Source organism: Salmo salar, chromosome ssa26 (genome assembly GCF_905237065.1).
Source record: "Salmo salar chromosome ssa26, Ssal_v3.1, whole genome shotgun sequence".
NCBI lineage: Eukaryota > Metazoa > Chordata > Actinopteri > Salmoniformes > Salmonidae > Salmo > Salmo salar.
In genome coordinates this window covers 25,755,438-25,775,651 of record NC_059467.1, presented here as the reverse complement: position 1 = coordinate 25,775,651, position 20,214 = coordinate 25,755,438, and the positions used below count along the sequence as shown (strand labels likewise).

Sequence of the window (20,214 nt, the reverse complement as noted above, 5' to 3'; positions counted from 1 at the left end):
AGCCGCTTGCCTCCGACACATAGGGGGCTGGGGAGGGAGCCTATCCACCGTTCACACTGGAATAATTACAACATGTCAGGAAGAATTAATTTCCTCATTTTTCAAAAGGATACACAGAAATTACCATGTTATTATATGACAGAGTCCCTGGGAGGATTGTATTAAATGTGATTTCTAGCACAGCCCACACAACAAATTAAAATGAGAAATAAGATGGAGAGAAGCAGGGCACGGAGCATATGTTTATGGCAATGACTGAAGCCAAGGGACCAGAAACAACCATCTTCATTTCATTTTATTTAAATCAGGCCGACACAGTGTGTCTGAATGACAGCGCCTGCTAATGGGCCCAGATTACAGGCTCCTTGGAATTAGCACAGAGACCCAGCCACTTAGTGGGGGAGTAACGGACGCTAGGTACTGGGTCGGGCTACACTACAGCAAGACCATCTGAGCATAATGCAGACATTACCACAGGCCACCCCTGCGCCACCCTCCAGGACAAACAAGGAAACAACTTCACTGAGCTTACAGTACATTCATGTTGAGATCAATTAGGCAGGGTGGTTATTTCAGACAGTGGCAGCTGATTTCTCAGAAAGATCAACTGACAATGCTTACTCACTGTGAGCTGTTCTCAACCTTCATTCTTCTCATCTTAAAGCCAGTCACAGTGAAGCCATGTAATACAGTTAAAGAGTAATGACATTATACTATGTCCAAGTCAATCATTCCCCATTCGTTTTGGTGTCTAACTTCTTCAGAAATGTAAATGTAAGTTTACAGCAAAAAAATGTATGTTGATGCTTACAAGTTAATGACCCCTGGAAGAACGACAACAACCCTGGAGAATTACACCATGAGGAGAGAATAATTATATTCCAACAAAATGACTTAGTATTTTTTCTGTACTGTATTGACAAAGATAGCCTAAACAAAAGTACATTAAATGCAGTAGCACCTTTTACATAACTCAAATAATAAACATCTTAACCATGGGGGACTTTAAAGACCCCTTCCCAGCATCCCCCTCCAGACAGGACTTGGGGGTTACGGGGTGGGGAGAAAGAGGATACATGGGACCCGTGGAGTCCTTCTCCCTTCTGCCTCTCTCCCCTCTCCCAGGCTTTGATTGGGCTTGTTAGCTAAATACAATCTAACCCAGGCTTGGAAAGGAAGAGTTTTTAAACTCTCCCGAAATGGCCGCCATTAGAGCCCAGCACTCCCCTGGGTACCACAAACTTAAAATAATTTTTGAATCAATTAACTGGATACTCTCAACGCAACGGGCATTTCACACTCCAGGGTTGGAGCACATTATCAGCCGGAGACGATTCATGGCGTTTTGGGAGAAAAGTTCATGGTTGAAATCATTAATTCATTTGACCAGACATTTAGTTATGCATTACATTCCACAGCTGGGGAAGCGAGAAGATTAATGGCATGTTCTCAGGTCCGTTTTCTGCACTATATAGCTAATAGGTGAAACTTCTCTCTGTCCTACAAGGGCTGCAACTTGTGAGGAAGGAAAGCAGCCAAGTCTATACTAGGTTTCATTCTACAGAGAATCAAATAAAGCACATTAAGCCATCAAAATCAGGCCTCATATCTAATAAAGCTGATAGGAGGGTATAACCCCGATAACAACAGCATGTTGCTGGGATGGCAGCTCATAGAGAGGGGATTGAAAAATGGTCATATCTAAAGGGGTTAAACACAATGTCACCAAACCTTACAACTAACAGTATCTATCAGGGTTATATGGCATTAGTGAATGGAGGCATACTGTATCTACATACCTGTACAAAAACTCTTTCCTGACAGATAAAGAAATCTGCCAACAATCAATTTGAATATTCCCAGTGTTCCTCTGGAGCAATTGAAACCAAGGCTGATGAAATTAAAATCACTTTGTCAAGCAGTCTCCGTTTATCTACACCACGGGTCATAATCAGCGCAGGCAGGGTCAGTCGGCTGAACCAACAGGCCCATTTGATACATAATAGATGAGAAGATAACCAACCAACGGTTATTCATTTTCATTTTGTGGTGAAGTGCTGTTTATTTCATTTCTTAGAAACCATCTCCAGCAGATCTTCCCCATGAGGGGCATCAGTGCTGGACTGAGCATAGCCCAGAGTGACTGCTGTGTGTCCATCACTTATTACATAATGACACACGCTGATAAAGAGCGTATTCGGCCCTCCACGCTTGGGTGTTTCCAAATGAGTTCACACAGGAGTGATGAAATACATCGTCCAGCAAAAGAAGCTACACACCGTCAAAATGACTCACAGCGTCGTTTTATGATGAATTAAACATGTCGATTCAAGTTGCATAGGATTTAGATGAATGAGTGTGTCAGGTCTGGCTGATAGAAGAGCACAGGGAAGTGGAGCAGGTCTTAGGAACATCACACACAGGCCATCTAAAACCAGTAAGACAGGGAGACACAGTGAGTGTGGTACAATCTATTCTAACGCACACTAACACTTCTTAAATAACAGTGCGAGCAAAGTACTAATTTTACAAATGGGAATATTTGGGTACTGTGTTCAACGACAACCACGTACAATCACTGAATAACAATTAAATAAAATGTCTACAAGCATTTTTCCCACAATGCACCTTATTTTCTGCTTTGAAGAGAAAAGCTCAGGTGTTCGTTCCATTGGCTATTCACTATCAAGGTCCTCATGAGTGGGAGCATCTCAAGTAACGTAGGAGACCTCTAAAGTCTACCTCAGGTCCATACACACATTAAGTCCTTTATTCAACACACACATCATTAGGAGCATTTGCTGTTCCTACAAAAACAAACACACACACACGCACTTAACCAGTGGACAACAAGGCATACCCTGTTACTCAACCAGCTGTACCTATGTCAACCATATGGCTGATGTTTTCTGTTCTTAGTCAGTAGCTACTGTAGTTATCTTTTTCCCTTTGGTCCAACAATAACCAACCGTTTTATTCCCAAAATAGAGACAGGTAACCTGTAACTTGTCAATATCAATGTTAATATCTTGGTTCCAGGTCTTTCTCTCCAGAGGAAGCAGTGGGGACCACTGTTGTTTTGGTTTATTTACTACTAATACTACAAAGTGTAAAGCTGTGGTAGTATCAGGAGCTCACCAGTGTTATACAGTGTTAGCACGCGATACAGTCTGGCTAATGTATGCTCTTTCACTCATCATGTCCATTCACTACATTTATCTATTTTTTTCACTGAGCAGTATTCATTGGTGATAAAATCCTAAAGTTAAGGCTTTGTTATTCCACCATTCTGTCTGCTCACTGGAGCTGAAGACAAGCCCACACTCCCAACATGGACTGCCATTGAGAACGGACTTAACAACACCAACAGACACTACAAACAAAATCTGAAAACCATTAGCCAGTTTGGTTTAGATAAAAGCATTGATTTGCACTGAAGACAACTGTGTTTGAGGAGAAATGGCAGAGATAAACCGTTGGTATTAGTAAATGGCCGTGAACTTTGAGATGTGATTGACTCTTATCAGTTGATTATGCAGGACCAACAAGGACTCCTCAGCCACATTAATATCATTCAGTCCTGCCTCTCCGGAAACCATCTCCAACTGACATTTGAAAAAAGATTAAAATCAACTAAACTTTCTCGGCTTTATTTGCTCAAGAAACATTTTCTCAGATACATTTTTTATTACAACATCGGCAGCAGCAGAGAGAGCTCCCATTAAAGGCGTATTGTAGCAATAAAGTACAGCCATATACTGGCTGTTTTCGGAGGCGCTGCCTGCGTTTCCTGAAATGGACTCTTTCTTCCCTCTTGTGAATGTTCTTATTGAGACGACACGCAGCCATAAACTACCAATAACAGCAGCCGACATTAGCGTAGAGAATAGAATCAAAAGCACTATACATGCTACTATGGAGGTAGACATGGAAAGTGAGGAAAAGAACCAAGACACCTGGGTTTAGTTTTCTAAGGGCATCAGAGGTTGAGGTAAACTCACAGAGGGTTCACAAGCCACACAAGGCCTTGACGTCATTAGTTAGCCTGACCATGCATGTACGTGTCACAGTTCCATGGTCTTCTGTATTCAACCTCTATTTACAACTAAAGCTAGAATACATGAACGTAGGTGTCAAAATGTACTTTAACCTCAGATTGTGTGCAGTATTTTTCTTTTTACTAGAAATAAAAGCAGAATCTGAAAACATACAGATTCTGTACCTGAATAAACAACTCCAAAATAAACTTTATATAGAAAAGTATGTGGATTCAGCTATTTTAGCCACACCCGCTGCTGACAGGTGTATAAAATTGAGCACACAGCCATGCAATCTCATGGACAAACTTTGGTAGTAGAATGGCCTTACTGAATAGCTCAGTGACTTTCAACTTGGCACCGTCATAGAGTGCCACCTTTCCAACAAGTCAGTTCATCAAATTTCTACCCTGCTAGAGCTGCCCCGATCAACTATAAGTGCTATTAATGTGGAAACGTCTAGGAGCAACAACGGCTCATCCTCGAAGAGGTAGGCCACAGAAGCTCACAGAATGAGACCACCGAGTGCTGAAGCACGTAACACGTAAAAATCTTCTGTCCTCGGTTGCAACACTACCAAGTTCCAAACTACCTGTGGAAGCAATGTCGGCACAATAACTGTTTGTCGGGGAGCATCATAAAATGACTTTTCATGGCCGAGCAGTCGCACACAAGCCTACGATCACCATGCACAATGACAAGCGTCGGCTGGAGTGGTGTAAAGCACGTCGCCATTGGACTCTGGAGCAGTGGAAACGTGTTCTCTGGAGTGATGAATCACGCTTCACCATCTGGCAGACCAACGGACTAAGCTGGGTTTGGCGGATGCCAGGAGAACGCTACCTGCCCCAATGCATAGTGCCAACTGTAAAGTTTGGTGGATGAGGAATAACGGTCTGGGACTGTCTTTCATGATTTAAGCTATGCCCCTTAGTTCCAGTGAAGGGAAATCTTAACGCTACAGCATACAATAACATTCTAGACTATTCTGTGCTTCCAACTTTGTGGCAACAGTTAGGGGAAGTCCTTTTCCTATCTCAGCATTACATTGCCCACGTGCACAAAGCGAGGTCCATACAGAACGGGTTTGTCGAGATCAGTGTGGAAGAACTTGTCTGGCCTGCACAGAGCCCTGACCCCCATTGAACACCTTTGGGATGAATTGGAACTCCGACTGCGAGCCAGGCCTAATAGCCCAACATCAGTGCCCTCACTAATGGTCTTGTGGCTGAATGAAAGCAAGTCCACGCAGCAATATTCCAACATCTAGTGGAAGGCCTTCCCAGAAGAGTGGAGGCTGTTATAGCAGCAAAGGGGGGGGGGGGGGCAACTCCATATTAATGCCCATGATTTTGGAATGAGATGTTTGACAAGCAGATGTCCACATACTTTTGGTCATGTAGTGTATGTCTAAATTGTAAAAGTGACCATGTGAAGTAACAATATAAGCTTATTCTGTAGCGTCCATTATATTAGTATTTATTTGTGCATTTCATTCAATACAGGTGTTCAATGTGGATGGAAGACTCCAGGGGTAAAAAAGAAATCTAACTGGATAGCCTTTAGAAAGAAATCAAAATAGTGGAAAAAGAGTACTTACACAAACAGAAAGACTAAACCCCCAGCACCCAGCGATCACTGGTTAGTTGATTTTGAACTCATGAAAGTGACCTGAAATGATAAAAAAACAGACAAAATATATAAATGTCTCTTTGTCCATCTTTAAAAAAATATATACATTAATTATTTATCAAAACAGTTAAACAATCCATCCCAGACATTCAATTCAAAACAACATATTTCATGGATACGTTATAAAAAATGTAATCTGTACAATCAGTGAAATAACTTTATTTGCACATATCAAAACAAACTTGGAGAGGAAAGGAGAGAGAGGGAGATAGGAGGGAGGGGGGTAAGGAGGAGAAGGTGACTGCTGGCCCATGGTCAGAACGTCTACAGCTGAGGTAAAACAGCTTTATTAATGAAAGAGATCGGGACTACGTCCTAGACAATGTTTAAAATACACTTCTCTAATACCTCATTAATCTGTCATACAGCCAGTAGATTCCACTATTACATGGCTTCATATAAAGTGGTTGTTTTATTTAATTTGGACTTTCTTTCTTTGAGCGCGGCAGGCTAATGATTTATTTAGCAGCATGCTCTGCTAGTGACGGCATGTCTCTCTCTGAGCCCAGCCGCCAGAGCTCTGTTCTGTTAGGGAAAACACAAACAACCCGAAGCCTGTGCAATATGGACATACCACTTTTAGCCATTATCTAACCCGGAATTTAACATCAATATTTCTACCTCCATACAGTGGAAAAATAACACAACAAAACAGGAAACACAACAACATCCAAAGTGAGAGAGAAGTGGAGTGATCATTGTGCACAGCCACAACACGGGCCTGAAACAGCACAAAGCTCATTGATGTTCATTTCCTCACATTATCTTGTTTTTCACAACAAGCTGCGATCTCATTAACAGCTGATTTATACAATTACCCTGCTTCAGCACCGCCAATTAAACCAGGACAGAGGTTTTTAAGGTCACACTTAATTGATCTGCCAGTAATTTGTACTACTGTACCTTGGTCTCCTGCGGCAAGGCAGGGAATAAAAGATACCAACAGCAGACCAGAGAAATATACCAACACATTTGCAATTGGTGTCAAAGTACAGAAAAGAGATCTCAGTAAGAGAGGATAGAGGGTTAATAGAGTAGGCCAGGGAGAATGGATCTGAATGTGCAGCCTTGAGACTGAAAGTAACAATAGGAGAGAGAAGGCCCACAGACTGGCCCTGACTGAATGGTAATCTGCTGTCATCTTTACAGCACCTCTGAGCTGACAGTCCAACCTCTCAAAGGACCCAGCCGTCCTAGCCAGCAGTCTGCCAGTGTCCACACCACACTGTCTCACCTCTCTGCACTGTACTGCACACATACATACGGACAGACACGTGTACACGCACAGGGTCAGAGATGGAAAAACAGACACACACACAGACAGGCAGATGGACAAATAGAGAAAGAAACAAAGACAGCAAGGCAGACAGACGTCTACACACACAATTTTACTTTTAAAAGCCACGAAGGGCACTCTCCACCCAGACTATCATAGCCCACTGTATTAAAGACATAACCAGGGTAGTAATTCAATAAACAAGTGTTTCTTTATGAAACATACACTGAGTTTACAAAACATTAAGAACATCTTCCCAATATTGAGTTACACATATCCATGTCTCAGTTGTCTTAAGGCTTAAAAATCCTTCTTCAACCCGTCTCCTGCCCTTCACCTACACTGATTGAAGTGGATTTAACAAGTGACCTCAATAAGGAATCGTAGCTTTCAGCTGGATTCACCTGGTCAGTCTATGTCATGGAAAGAGGTGTTCTTAATGTTTTGTACACTCAGTGTATAACGTCTGACTCATTACAGTTAATAAATGAGAGCTCTTTTAATTGCAGGGGGAGAAATTAACAAGCCTTTGAATTATTAATGTGATGTTAATTGAAACAATGAGGAAAGTAACACAAATAGAATGTTGTATTCATGGCTTATTTAAACGAATCATTTGACTGGAGAAAAATGATTATGATTATAGATAATTAAAAAAAAACAGAGTGATATTACAAATAATAAAACAAATGTTGTAATTCCTCTGGTGTGATAAGAATGTCTCAGACAGAGACTATTGTATTGGTGTGATGCAGTACAGCAGCTCTTCTCCTGCTGAGAACACAGCCTACGGGCTGCTGGGGAAATAACACAGCGATGGGAACCCTTCCTTTCCCTAATTAGACGATCATGGATTCATTAAAACAGAATCCCAATCAACTCCAAATTCAGTGTATTAGTTTCCCCCAACACTTTTATCACCCAATCATTGTGTCCACAATAACCATAGAGCCTTTTAAATGTTAGATTTTTTTACTCGGCTGTTGCTGACAACAAACCGCACTGAAACACAACACACATAAACGGGAACTAACACCAAGTTAACACATACACATACTGAATGAACACTATCTTCCGCTTTAACACACGAACATACACTTTCACACACACACACACGCACACGCACACGCACACACACACACACACACACACACACACACACCACCAGCTGTCTGCACTACTGGAGTCCCCGTGACATCAGGGGTGGTGAGCTATCAGCCAAATAGATAATTCTCATTAAACCACAGGTGGACAGTCAGTCAGGGGGTTGCCACACATTACAGACAGCACCGCTTTTAAAGAAAAATCAACATTTATCTATGTCCCACACTAGAGATGCAGCGGGATTGATCTGTCAAACAGAAAGCCCTTTAAACAAGCCCAACAGACAGACTAACAGTGCTCACTTCAAAGGCCCCGGGCCAGAGAGCTCAAGGACACCTGAGGTAGTTCTGTCAAAGGGTGGCCTTTCCTTTCCTTTGTCTTTGGCCAAACCCCTAGACTATATTAAAGGGACCCTCCACCTAAACCCCACCACAACCCTGTGTCAGGACACTCTCCAACACCACAACCCTGTGTCAGGACACTCTCCAACACCACAACCCTGTGTCAGGACACTCTCCAACACCACAACCCTGTGTCAGGACACTCTCCAACACCACAACCCTGTGTCAGGACACTCTCCAACACCACAACCCTGTGTCAGGACACTCTCAACACCACAACCCTGTGTCAGGACACTCTCCAACACCACAACCCTGTGTCAGGACACTCTCCAACACCACAACCCTGTGTCAGGACACTCTCCAACACCACAGCCCTGTGTCAGGACACTCTCCAACACCACAACCCTGTGTCAGGACACTCTCCAACACCACAACCCTGTGTCAGGACACTCTCCAACACCACAACCCTGTGTCAGGACACTCTCCAACACCACAGCCCTGTGTCAGGACACTCCTCCAACACCACAACCCTGTGTCAGGACACTCTCCAACACCACAGCCCTGTGTCAGGACACTCCTCCAACACCACAGCCCTGTGTCAGGACACTCCTCCAACACCACAACACTGTGTCAGGACACTTCTCCAACACCACAGCCCTGTGTCAGGACACTTCTCCAACACCACAGCCCTGTGTCAGGACCCTCCTCCAACACCACAGCCCTGTGTCAGGACACTCCTCCAACACCACAACCCTGTGTCAGGACACTTCTCCAACACCACAGCCCTGTGTCAGGACACTTCTCTAACACCACAACCCTGTGTCAGGACACTCCTCCAACACCACAACCCTGTGTCAGGATCCTCCTCCAACAGCACAACCCTGTGTCAGGACACTCCTCCAACACCACAGCCCTGTGTCAGGACACTTCTCCAACACCACAGCCCTGTGTCAGGACACTTCTCTAACACCACAGCCCTGTGTCAGGACACTCCTCCAACACCACAACCCTGTGTCAGGACACTCCTCCAACACCACAGCCCTGTGTCAGGACACTCCTCCAACACCACAGCCCTGTGTCAGGACACTTCTCCAACACCACAGCCCTGTGTCAGGACACTCCTCCAACACCACAGCCCTGTGTCAGGACACTCCTCCAACACCACAGCCCTGTGTCAGGACACTTCTCCAACACCACAGCCCTGTGTCAGGACACTCCTCCAACACCACAACCCTGTGTCAGGACACTCTCCAACATCACAGCCCTGTGTCAGGACACTTCTCCAACACCACAGCCCTGTGTCAGGACCCTCCTCCAACACCACAGCCCTGTGTCAGGACACTCCTCCAACACCACAGCCCTGTGTCAGGACACCCCTCCAACACCACAGCCCTGTGTCAGGACACTCCTCCAACACCACAGCCCTGTGTCAGGACACCCCTCCAACACCACAGCCCTGTGTCAGGACCATCCTCCAACAAAACAGCCCTGTGTCAGGACACTTCACCAACACCACAACCCTGTGTCAGGACCCTCCTCCAACACCACAGCCCTGTGTCAGGACACTCCTCCAACACCACAACCCTGTGTCAGGACCATCCTCCAACACCACAGCCCTGTGTCAGGACACCCCTCCAACACCACAGCCCTGTATCAGGACCCTCCTCCAACACCACAGCCCTGTGTCAGGACCATCCTCCAACAAAACAGCCCTGTGTCAGGACACTTCACCAACACTACAGCCCTGTGTCAGGTCACTTCACCAACACTACAGCCCTGTGTCAGGTCACTTCACCAACACCACAGCCCTGTGTCAGGACACTTGTCCAACACCACAGCCCTGTGTCAGGACACTCTCCAACACCACAGCCCTGTGTCAGGACACTTCTCCAACACCACAGCCCTGTGTCAGGACACTTCACCAACACCACAGCCCTGTGTCAGGTCAGTTCTCCAACACCACAGCCCTGTGTCAGGACCCTCCTCCAACACCACAGCCCTGTGTCAGGACACTTCTCCAACACCAGACCACAGCCCTGTGTCAGGACACTTCTCCAGCACCAGACCACAGCCCTGTGTCAGGACACTTCTCCAACACCAGACCACAGCCCTGTGTCAGGACACTTCTCCAGCACCAGACCACAGCCCTGTGTCAGGACACTTCTCCAACACCAGACCACAGCCCTGTGTCAGGACACTTCTCCAACACCAGACAACAGCCCTGTGTCAGGACACTTCTCCAGCACCAGACCACAGCCCTGTGTCAGGACACTTCTCCAGCACCAGACCACAGCCCTGTGTCAGGACACTTCTCCAACACCAGACCACAGCCCTGTGTCAGGACACTTCTCCAACACCAGACCACAGCCCTGTGTCAGGACACTTCTCCAACACCAGACCACAGCCCTGTGTCAGGACACTTCTCCAGCACCAGACCACAGCCCTGTGTCAGGACACTTCTCCAGCACCAGACCACAGCCCTGTGTCAGGACACTTCTCCAGCACCAGACCACAGCCCTGTGTCAGGACACTTCTCCAGCACCAGACCACAGCCCTGTGTCAGGACACTTCTCCAGCACCAGACCACAGCCCTGTGTCAGGACACTTCTCCAGCACCAGACCACAGCCCTGTGTCAGGACACTTCTCCAGCACCAGACCACAGCCCTGTGTCAGGACACTTCTCCAGCACCAGACCACAGCCCTGTGTCAGGACACTTCTCCAGCACCAGACCACAGCCCTGTGTGTGTCAGGGCTAATGAGTGAAAGCTGGCCTCTAGGGCCATAATCCAAAACGCACATGTCTGTCATGTTAAAGAAGGATTTATAGTAAATCTATACACTAATACAAAAACCTCTCTCTCTCGCTTGGTTACTTTTCATTTATCCGTACGTTACAGATTGAACGTGTGCCCTCTGGAGCTACCATTTGGCCTGAAATCCTTCCTTTCATATGTAAGTGAAGGCTGTTCCACAGACATCACCGAAGAGAGGGGAATCCAATCAAATGAACCTTCAGATTCCAGACATGTGTTCATCTACAGGGGGCTTGATTTGATTTGATTAGCCCCGCATATAACGGGGTAAAGTCTCTCTCGCTGACCATCATATGCAGGTGGCTGAGAATCAATGGCCAACCTTCAGAACAACTATACAGAACGTAGTTACACAAGTGTCTTTTTTCTCTGTCAATGTCCAGACAGGACAAACAAAGCAAAGACACACATGAATATGAGACTTCCATTGACATTGTTCAGCTGTGTGTGTGTGTGTGTGTGTGTGTGTGTGTGTGTGTGTGTGTGTGTGTGTGTGTGTGTGTGTGTGTGTGTGTGTGTGTGTGTGTGTGTGAGTGCATATGCAAATATGTACAGGACAAACCAATCCCCTGCACAACACAGCTGTATCCAGATCTGCAACATTTTCTAAATATCCCCAGTGCACTATTCCAGCCCTCACTCTTTCTAGTCCAAACATGTTAAAGTAGGGATTTTGCAGAGGTAGTTATTTTGACAATGGAGGCAATCTTTTTGCCATCAGCGTGTTGGTCCCCACCTGGCTGAGACCTGGTTATCTCTACAGACAGAGAGAGGCAGCAGTGGCCCTGGCTGGGGACTATGGGAGGGCTGGGTGGGTGGAGGGATAAGGCAATGAGGTGGGCCCATAACAGCAGTCCAGGCTAAACAGCAGGGAGCCTTGGGGAAATGGGGGGTGGAGGGGAGGGAAGGGGGGTGAGAATTCTGCTGAAATATCTATTAGTGGACTCGGCTCAAGCCATTGTCAGATTCAATATCCAAGTCCACAAAATCAACCCACTTTCCCCACATCGCCCACCGCGAATGAGAAAAAGCATAGCTGTAGTATGCAGTGAATGAATGGCCGTCATTACAAAAAGGGGAGGACAAAGCCATGTCTGGGCTAATAGAAGCTGATGCCCAGGTCAGCAGGGAGGTTAGCAGGGCTGCAGTTACCTGGCTGTTGGCAGGCTACAACAGGGGGAGGAGAGAGAGAAGAGCAGTTGAGGAGACAGAGCTCTGATGTCCCTATGATAACTTGATTAACAGAAAGCTATAAATTCCCTCTGGCACAGTGCACACTGCACAGGCATGCCAAAGAATATGAGCTCACAAAGACAAGCTTTATTTCCACGCAAAAAAATCCACCATATCATTGAGTTATTTGGTGCTGGAAACGGTCCAATCACAGCCAGACACAGCTGCTTCAGCACACTATTACCTGTCACAGCCTCCCTGCTCTCCCCCTCTTTCTCTTTCTGCCTTGCTCTCTCTTTCCTTCTCTCTTTCTCTCGCTCTCTTTCTCCCTCACTCCCTCTTTAGTTCGGTCTGTTTCTCTCCATCTCTGTGTCTCTCTCTCTTTTGCTCTTTGTCTCTGTCTTTGTCCCCCCTCTCTCTCTCTCTTTCTCTCTCCTCTCTGCCTCTCTCTCATGTGAACACGACAGGCACAGATTAAAGATGGAGCTGCACCAGGCCTCCTGTCACAACGATCAAAGTAGACCTGCCTGAAACACTCACCATTGTCAATCACACTCAGGTCAGGAGAGGCTGAGAAAGTGACACCACACAATAATGTCTTTATTGTGGAGGGCTGAAACACTGACAGGGCTTTTGACTCTGTCTTATTGAGTGTTTCACTATTCCTCTGTGAATAACAGTGGTGCGGTAAAGGGAGAATCAAATTCTTCCCTGTGTTTGTGAAGAGAGACAGGCAGACAGCTCTGTGATCAAACCGTTCTTTCATATGCCTGCCACACCACAAATACATTACATGTGATTTACTCTGCCTCAAATAACAAGAATAAAAGTCAATTTACAGAGGTGGTTGGATAGAGAAATGACCAGCCACTAGAAGGCTTCAATCCACCGCAGGAGGTATTCATGTCCCCTGTGTTAGTAACAGCCGGGTGTGCAGCCTGTCAATTCTCTTTGATTCACACTCACATATTGTCCACTCAAAGACAAGAATAGTGTAAACTTAGAGGATAGCCTTGTCTTTTGGTTGCTGATTTGTCTACTATTCTCAGCTTCTGGGATGTATTCCCCCACAGTAGCAGAAGGCTTTTCATTTTCTTCCTTCTCTAAGAGAGGATATTCTCTCTCTCCCTCTCTCTCTCCCCCCTTTCTCTCTCTCTCCCCCTTCCTCTCTCCCTCTCTCTCTCTCGCTCTCCCCCCTTTCTCTCTCTCTCTCTCTCTCTCTCTCTCTCTCTCTCTCCTCTCCCTCTCGCTCTCCCCTCTCTCTCTCTCTCTCTCTCTCTCTCTCTCTCTCTCTCTCCCTCTCTCTCTCTCTCCCTCTCTCTCTCTCTCTCTCTCTCTCTCTCTCTCTCTCTCTCTCCTATTGAGTGGGGGGTTATGAAAACAAGCATAGTTCTCTCTCAGGTAATGTACTTATTTTCCACAGCCCCATCTTCTAGTTTACTGAGTGGTGGTGTTTCTCCCTCTTATCGCCTGGCCCTCGTGGGGCACTTTAGCCCCTCAAATCCTGTTCACCACATACTGGTTTCAGAATCTGTGAAATGAGTGCTGGGGAAGCGTGGCCACAATGTCTGCCTGTGTCGCCACCGGACTCAAATGGGCTTGGTGCTTTTTGTCCAGGGAGATGCATAAATGGAAGTTTTTAACACCTCAAAGAAGGCTGGTCCTTTGTGTGGTCACACTGGAGAGGCCTGTCAGTCTCCTGAGGAAGCAGACACGCTGAGTGCTGCAGGACAAAGGGCCAGAGGCACAGAATCAGCAGGGGCATCACTCGACTATGGGCACCCGGCAGACACACACACACATACATACACACTCTGTCATCATATCAGAGCCTGTCAAACACATATACACACGGATACCATAGAAAGAGTCACTCACACAAACATACAACTTTTGTGAAAGCTAATAAAAACACACATTCAACACACAGACAGCTCTCAAAACCATAAAAATGGTACCATACACATTCACACACGATCACATGGACAGATGACTGACACAGTGTGGAATACACAGAGCTTGTCACACACAAACATGCAGTATGAAGCAAACGCAGGGAAAAATACATTGACAAGATGTTGTGGTATATACAAAGATATCCAAGAAAACACCTCAATCAGAAAGAATCACTCTACTGTGTATTAGATACAAACAATTTGAAATGCAGTCTTACTACAAACATATGCATACCCAATCTGAAAATGGACCCTCTCAATACAAATCAAGAATGAACACCAGCACCACAAAACAACAACACAGACCTACTTATTTACTTCAACCTTCGGTTTGAAAATAATTTCCTAATTTCTATGTCAATCTCCCTTATTGTAATTCTCTTTTTTTTTGCAAGTACAAACCAGCAGCCAAAGCTACAATCAGTCTTTATGCTTTTTAGATGCCTACAATAAGCATTTAAATGCAAATATCTCAGCCGCACAAAGGAGTTGCAACTTCTGTCAGTAGCAACATAATCAACCTGCAATTGTCTCCTGACTCGGAGCGGCATCCTGTGACCAGGCCTAAGCTGTGAGCATCTGTATTCAAATGACTTCCCTATTTCAGGCAGCACGGCTCAGTGTGGATATTTTCCAACAGTAAAGCACTGAAAGTCAATCACATGGTGAATTAAACCAGAAAGGAAACAATTGATCCAGAAAAGATCAGGTTAGAACAAGGCACATCGGTGGCCACAAATGATTCCTGTTGTTTTGTCCCTCTTCAAACAGAAGCACACAGGCACAGTCTGTGTTGCCATATCAGTCATGCATTTGCAATGTAGTCATAAATGTTTAGATCTACAATTCAAGCCCATGCATCCTGATAAATATGTCTAGTGGTGAACTTCTTGACCAAGACTGATACAGAAGATGCAGGTCACAAAGCAAGGCTCTGTTGAACAACAGTATTCTCTGAGATTAAAAGGTTGGAAGGGAAATACACAGGATTCCCACGGTGTGTCCATAGAGTACATTGGGAATGGTACATTGTGTTCTGAGATACCAGAGCAATATCTAGATGGAGAATAAACAACGGTACAACAATGAACATGTAAGACTGATATTGCCTTCCAAGTAGGTTAGGCTGTAAATCTCATGGTGATTGGTGCATATGCTCTGTGCTGGCTCCACTGGCCCCTGTACAGCCATTTGAACAATTAAAATGATAACCTCTGATTTTTGTTTTTATTTACGGTTGCAGGGATCATTTGTCTTCTTTGAAAACAGCAATTAATAGTGGCGTTTGCAAATGCACTAGTCCATTTGGGAGTAGGGAAAATGATCGCTTTCAGAATATTTCTGCATTCTTAATCTTCTAAAGAGGGAAATGATTTACAGGGAGGACACAAATCTCGTGTGACATGGCAGGGACTGCATGGGCTCTCTCTCTCCCCTCACCCTGTAGCTTTGCGAGGCAGCGGTGGGGAGGGGGATGGAGGGTAGCTAAGAGACCAGGGCTCTAGTTGCTCTCCACCACTCCCCAGCTCTGCTTCCCCCTCACAGGAAAACAGATGTAGTGTTTCAGTCACTGATCACTAGCCTAATTGAGTTTTACACTCTTTTTCTGGACCAAAAAGAGCCTTTGAAATGAGGAGGTCGAATTACCTCTCCAGTCAGGCAATAAATAAGTCAAACAAGGTAAGGGGCTCTTGCCAGCATATTTTAGTGCCAAATTCAATTAGTGTGAAAACAGAAGATGCATGGTTGTTCACTTAACTACTGGATGCATTTCCATTCCCATGATGCTGCCATTGTACAGAGCCAATCAGATGGTCCCTGTCAGACAGCTACAGGCCTCAGACAGAGGATGGCTGGAAACATATTGGCCTGTTGGTCATACTGTAATTGAAGTCATTGAGCGATAACACAAGATCACTTGGTTCAGCCAAAGACCATGAGTGTGTGTGTTCACATTATACTCTACGATACACAAATACTTGGATATTGTAATAAACTCTGTAATCAAATATGTTGACGTTGTCATTATAACATGAATAACCATGTTGTAATACAATCACTATTCCCATAACAGGGTGAAAATAATAATTCATAATAATGTCATAGTGTAATTGAAGCTTACTAAAACTTTCAAACTGTACTTTGTCTGTGCAAAGATATACATACTTTTTCCATTATGTAAGTGGTCCTATAGGGCCATTGTGCATTGATTCACAGCACAAGAAAAGGAAACAGGCATGAAGTAAGCCTGTAGCCTGGGCAGGGAGCACAGAAGGTGGCCGGACAATGTACAGAACAAGAGAGAAAGAGAGGGAAACACAGCTCTGTACACTCAAACTGGCTACAATGTGGCCTTTGTGACATCATAATGCTTTCTGCCCGGGAGATTTTTGGAAAATAATCCACATTTTCCTAGTCTGCATATCCAGCAATAACATCTTACATCACAGCTTCTACTATATATCCCATGTAGCCAGGCACATTTTACATTTGTGGAGAGTGAGGGGGGTAAGAAAAACATAGTGAAACAGTTATTATATTCCAATCATGCCCTGGGAGCCCATTACAACATGGCACAGATCATGTTAAAGCTGAGGAGCTGGGCAGCTCAGCTCGCTGTGGAGGGAGGGCTCCAGGCTCAGGGCTAGGAGTCTGCACTATACTGCCAGACTCTCTGTGCTGCCTGCCTGCCAGCCTGTAGCAAATAACTACAGCACACTGACAAATGCTGAGATTGATGCTGGTGGGAACCAAGTCTAAGATAGAGGCTCTCCACCAGCACAGTTCTGCCATTGGCTTATTGTGAGATTTTCATATTTGTCTGGTGATCGTTTTTGTTTCTTTATTTGTTAGTTAGCTGCTCTGGCTGCTCGTGTCTAGACTTGACAGTTCATGCAGCTTTTGAATTCTGATCATGGAGTTGTGATGATGGAATTCTGAACGTGTCATGCCTCTTCACCTACATTTAAATGGGTCTACCGTGTCCGCATGACCTATTCCCACGGTATATCCAAACGTCAGTATGGATTCTGCAAACGGTGGAACAGGCTAAATCTGATAATAACACAACAATAACTTGATGGCAGTAGCCAACTACTGTAGCTAACTAGCCAGCTAACCTCTGTAACTAGCCAGAAAGCTAGCTAGCAAAGCTAAAGGGATCGCAAACAGGTTAGCATAACTCTACTCCCCCCCAAAAAACATTCTAAATAAGCTAGCTGGCTAGCATTTATGAAGCCAGCAAACACATTCCTCACAGGCTAGGAATGTATTTCCTCCAATGTTTAATGAAACAAGATGCCTCTAGATCCCAAAACAAGTTTTCTGGAGACTTGTGGGCAGAGTGCTGATGACGTTGCCCACTGCATGCGCTTTCGGTAGCCTGATTGCGTCCAGATTGAGGAGAAATCTGCACAAAATATGTCCCTGACCACCTCATGAAATGGTTAGCCAGATCTGAACACAATCTGACCACAATGCGACTTTTGTGCGTCTAGACCTGTCTTTTCAATGCGACCTTTATATTCTGATAGCAGAAGTCGCATGTAAGTGTCAAATGTAGACAGTCTCTGTACTAGGGTTAGGCAGCAGGCCTGCCGTGCTGGTGGGTTAGTAGAGTGTATCAGGAGCTGCTACCAGGGGCCCTGTGTGAGGAGGCTCTCCTCATGTCCCCAGTGCCTGACACAGAGTGGCTCTCCTGATGATAGTAACATGAGGTTAGCATTAACGGCGCTGAAAGCACGACAGGTGGGTCACATGAAAGGTTGCTAATTTTCATTAGCTGGCCAAACACATGGTTCCCATTACTTTCATCCTAGAAAAACTGACAACGCTCCAAACCTAATATAAAGAGGCCTCTGTGACCACTACTGTTCGCCACACACTATTTGTAAAAAATAAATAATCTTACATTATATATGAATATACATTTCCAAGCGGAGCGTGCTTTGAGGAGTACATTCAGAGGAAACAGAGATGTAAAAAAATTAAGTGAATGCCTGGACATGCAAAATTGTGTTTTTCAGTGCGGGGAACATGATTGACGTGATGCAAGAAAAACACTTTTGGGGATACATTTTCTGTGGATGTAAAGTGATCCGTTAGCAAGACTATATCCAGAAGTTTTAATAAGAGCAACACACTTTCATCATACTGTTGATTCCATCTCATCATACTGTTGATTCCATCTCTTCATACTGTTCATTCCATCTCATCATACTGTTTATTCCATCTCATCATACTGTTGATTCCATCTCATCATACTGTTCATTCCATCTCTTCATACTGTTCATTCCATCTCATCATACTGTTTATTCCATCTCATCATACTGTTGATTCCATCTCATCATACTGTTGATTCCATCTCTTCATACTGTTCATTCCATCTCATCATACTGTTGATTCCATCTCATCATACTGTTGATTCCATCTCACTCCTTGCTGTCCCCAGTCTACCTGGCCGTGCTGCTGCTCCAGTTTCAACTGTTCTGCCTGCGGCTATGGAACCCTGACCTGTTCACCGGACGTGCTTGTTGCACCCTCGACAACTACTATGATTATTATTATTTGACCATGCTGGTCATTTATGAACATTTTAACATCTTGACCATGTTCTGTTATAATATCCACCAGGCACAGCCAGAAGAGGACTGGCCACCCCTCATAGCCTGGTTCCTCTCTAGGTTTCTTCCTAGGTTTTTGGCCTTTCTAGGGAGTTTTTCCTAGGGAGTTTTTCCTAGCCACCGTGCTTCTTTCACATGCATTGCTTGCTGTTTGGGGTTTTAGGCTGGGTTTCTGTACAGCACTTTGAGATATCAGCTGATGTACGAAGGGCTATATAAATACATTTGATTTGATTTGAAATTTGATCATACTGTTGATTCCATCTCATCAGAGGAAAAGGAAGAATAAACATTAGTTCTCCAGATCAATCATATAATACCCCTAACATGTAAATAATGTGGACATGACATGACTTCTGAAAGCTCCCAGTTGGCAAGTATGCACCTAGGGCAGTATCTGTTTAGGCTAAGGGAATTCCACAGCTGTAACATTCCATATTTATTTAAGATTAATATATTTTTCCTGGGAGCGCGTGTGTGTGTGAATGTGTGTGAGTGTGTCCCTTTGTGTGTGTGAGTGTGTGAGTATGTGTGTTGTTTGCCACAACAATCCCCTCAAGGTAGTTTGAGCAGGCTGTGACCTAACAGTAAAATGTTGGAAATTGGAAAAATGACTTCTCTTTCTTGAATAGCTGGGAGATAAGGAGCCGTTAGCAATAAAGTCAGAGAAGTTTAAGCTTATTATGAATACCTCTTAGAGCGCAAAAGCATGTAATGTTGAAATCAAAGAGAGTAATAGGCAGGTTAGCCAACCGTCATTTTAAGGATGAAGTCAGTTGTGAAATTATAAAATCGTAAGGTTTTGCTGTCCATATCATACCCTCAGAGCACTCCCAGAAATGATTTATAAATGGCGGATATCACGTCTGAAAGTGTTCGAAGTTTGCAGGTTGAAAAGAAAAGAGAAACCGATACTAATCTCCCCATTGAATAAAACTGCTAATAATAAGGCCATTTATCTCTTTGCTTAAACAGTGCGTACTTTGAAGTTCACAAGAATGTGTGATTCTTAGCTAGTTCCCCTAGCAGCTCGGAGCAGACCTGGCTTTGCTGCACATTCCTGACGGTTTCATGTTCAATTGGCTGTGAAAGTCCACTGCATTACTCCTGCATGCCGGGCTGATAGCATACCAAAACAAGCTTCAAACCTAGTACCTCCTTTCCATTTTTTGTAATCACAGGGCAACGCACAAGGCCTG

General features: G+C 44.8%; 1 protein-coding gene across 12 annotated transcripts in view; it reads right to left on the bottom strand.

Moving 5' to 3' along the window:
- LOC106587493 (transcription factor SOX-6) overlaps positions 1-20,214 on the bottom strand; it is a 203,970-nt gene that overhangs the window by 165,315 nt on the left and 18,441 nt on the right. For 8 of the 12 annotated variants that reach the window (XM_045708401.1, XM_045708398.1, XM_045708408.1 and 5 more), the window contains exon 3: positions 5,638-5,708. The exons of 3 other annotated variants lie outside the window; for them this stretch is intronic. The gene's annotated coding sequence lies outside the window, so the exon portion shown is untranslated. Of the gene's footprint in view, positions 1-5,637; positions 5,709-16,559; positions 17,438-20,214 lie in introns of those variants that run through there. One more of the 12 variants, XM_045708405.1, reaches the window with a different exon arrangement.